Consider the following 3,356-nt stretch of genomic DNA (forward strand, 5'->3'; position numbering starts at 1 on the left):
TTTTGGGTAGGAGAACTTTGTTATAAAGCAAAACTTTCTTGAATTGACTTGTTTTGTAAATGAACAAGACCGCTAATTGTACAACCTATTTGGTCGTTTTGAGGTTCTTGACTTCTTTTTTCAAAAATATCCTTCCCATATTTTCATTTCAGCGTTTCTGACTTGCAAGGATGGGTGGTGCGGTTCCCGAGGCAATTGGGCAGGTTTTAGTTGGTTTTGAGTAATTTAGAAATTTTTAAGTTGAAAAAAATGGAAAGAGTTGACCAAAGTCAACTTCGGGGGTATTTATTTCTTTTTTTGAAGCTTTGTCTATTCTATTAGGTTCAGAATGTAATTTATGATTTAGTCGAGTCATTGGTTCGGGTCCCGAGGGAGTCGAGTGTGCTTTGGGTATTGGTAGAGAAGCTAATTAAGTTACGGATTTGGAGTTGACCACGATCATGTGTTGAGCACGATCATGTTTTGAGTGCGTGAGCAGGTCTAGAATGTGTTTTATGATTTAATTCGGGATGAGTGTCGGGTGCTGAAACTAAGATTCTGCAATTTTTGGTGTTTCAATTCCGAAAATACAAATTATGTCCCTAAAGTTCACCCTTAAATTTTTGCATTCCTTTAAAACTAGAAAACATCATATCTCTCTCATTTTAATGCCAAATTGGTTGATACTTGTCATGTCCCAAATCGGGCAACATGCGGGCACCTACCATTTCCCACCTCGGTAGGCCAACCCTTTCCCAAATCATTCATTCAACCACAATAAAGTAATCAAGACAACCAAAATATAAGTCTCAACCGTAGATAATAAAAGGATAAGTGAATAAGTGCGAAAAATAATACAACAATCCCAAGGAATTTGGTCTAAGGTCGTACAAGAGCCACTACTACAAATACTACAAGTCTTAATATGACTACAAGTCTGAAAATGAAATATTGTCTCAGAATATCAAAATAAGACAAGTAGCTAAGAACAAGCATCCGTGCTGCGGATCCGTCCATGTGCTCCCCCTAGATGCTCGCCAGTAAAGCCTCGGGAAATCAGCCATGAGGAGAGGAAGTCGACCCTGTCACGTACTCTGCACTCATAAAAGAAAGCAGTAATTTAGTATCAGTACAAACACTATGTACTGGTAGGTATCATAGGTCGATAACAGTTAGCAAACATATATAAAGAAATAGACTGAAAGATAATCATGCTCACAATCAAGTATCAATCAACACAGTCCAAAATAGTATCACAAGTCTAAAAATATCAACAATCAGATTAGTGAAGCATCTAAACACAAGTCTGCCAAGTTTCCCATAATTCCTCAAGTAATCACAACCACAAGTACAATCCATGAATCCAATCAATAGGTGCAAATGAGATGATAATGATGAATGTATATGAAATGCAATGATACACACCCACTCATGGCGGAATACCTCCACCCCTCAATGGTTATCACCCATGGAGGATAGCCCGATCCAATATATATATATATATACACACACACACACACACACACACACAACGTGCAACCCGGTCCAAAATGGGTTTAAAATATGTTGCGGCGCGCAACCCGATCCAATATATGTATAAAATATGTTGCGGCGCTCAACCCGATCCAATATAAGTATAATATATGTTACGGTGCGCAACCCGATCCAAATGTATGAGTATGAATGCATGAATAATATCAATGCTAAGAGAATCTATCAAATATCAACGATGCCACACATGGACATATATCACAAGAATCTATCAATATCAACGATGCCACACATGAACACATGTCACGAGAATCTATCAATATCAAGTTTAGTATCACAAATGTGGCAACAAGCCGATAGATCACAAAAAGGCAACAAGCCACAGTCAAACAGCAGTACTAACCTAAGTAATCCATCCCAGCTTCATACCCAAAGGTGTAACATGCTTTCTCCAACAACCACTATTTCTACATATGCTTTGCTAACTGAAGTCTAACCATAAGGTAAACCGTAACCTACTTGGTGGCCAAGCACGAGCCACGAAAAATCACACCTTTGCCTTGCCCTTTCACAGAGCCTCCAAATACTCAAAGTCTATTCATAACCGAGTTCTAGATTAGAAATACGGAAGAACAATACCCATACTGCTATACTTATCTTTCGAATCAAATTCAACTATGGAGAAAGGGGAAATCAGCCCACAAGGGTAAAACAGGTATTTCGAAAGTGAAATATGCAATTCAACATTCTAGGAGTTCAATCCTACTAATCAATTGCTAAAATAACTCAAGAATGGGTCAATTTCGTTATTCAAGTGAAAACCCCCAATTTAGGTATAAACCCTAACATTCCAACATGCAATTTCATCAACATAAATGGAAAATTCAAGCCTATTAGCTATGAAATCATCAAATTCTATGATTAGATTAGTCAAATCCGCCAACAATTTCCATTTAGAAAGATAGAACTCATTTTATACAATAATCAACAAAACCCACCTTTCCTCTTAGATTCTATTGGATTTCTAGCATGGATTCAAGCTTAGGGAAGATAAGGTAATGAATTCAAGGTTAGGAGACTTACCACAAGAGAGAATCAGCCATAACTCTTCAATTCGCCTGAAAAATGCTTTGGAAGTAATAAATGAAGTGATAGAGAGTGAAAGGATTTCACCTAGCATTTATTAGATTCTAGAGCACGTCACCTCGCAGCAGCGGTCACGAGTCCGCTATAGCGGGCTCGAGCCACCGGACAAGTCCCCGCTGTCACGCATCCGCCACAACAGATTCTTGTCCGCTGTGGCGCCCCTCTCACTTTCCTCTGCGCATCCGGAATTTTCTTTTTTTTCACAAACACAATCCCGAAAATCGACAATCAGCAGAGACCTCCCATATAAAAATCAGACATGGATTCACACATAAAAATAAGCTACGGACTCACTCGCGATCTCGGAATTCCCAATAGAGGTCTGTTTGATCGGGTCAACACCCAATGGCCAAATACTAACTTTCCAACCAATAACTCAAGACGCTCACAAGTGCCTTGGGACCCAAACCGAACACTCACTAAGTCACAAATGACTCTCCAGACCTCTCGAAATCGACTCAATTTCTAAAAAGGTCTGGTTATCCAAAAGTCAACTATTGGTCAAACGTTTTTCACTCTAAGGCTCAATTTCACAAAAGTTATCATATAACTCATCCAATCACCTTGGGAACAGTACAACCCATCCCCGCTGGTCAAAATCATACAATAGGGCTCGGGTAAAGGTCAACGGGTGTAAATAGGTCAAAAGTGCTATAACGAATAAACGGGTCGTTACAATTTAAAAGACTATCTTGGGTGGAATTTCGCAAGGATTACAATGGGCTTGTCAAATATGAGTT

General features: G+C 39.1%; 1 long non-coding RNA gene across 1 annotated transcript; it reads right to left on the minus strand.

The window, feature by feature from the left end:
- Window positions 1–778: 778 nt before the first annotated feature.
- Window positions 779–2,957, minus strand: LOC132611231 (uncharacterized). The gene is made up of 2 exons (XR_009571516.1): window positions 2,554–2,957; window positions 779–1,073 (listed from the first exon to the last, which is right to left on the minus strand). It is a non-coding gene; the product is annotated as an uncharacterized LOC132611231 (long non-coding RNA).
- Between the last annotated feature and the right edge of the window lie 399 nt (window positions 2,958–3,356).

This window comes from Lycium barbarum, chromosome 9 (assembly GCF_019175385.1).
Source record: "Lycium barbarum isolate Lr01 chromosome 9, ASM1917538v2, whole genome shotgun sequence".
Taxonomy (NCBI): Eukaryota; Viridiplantae; Streptophyta; class Magnoliopsida; order Solanales; family Solanaceae; genus Lycium; species Lycium barbarum.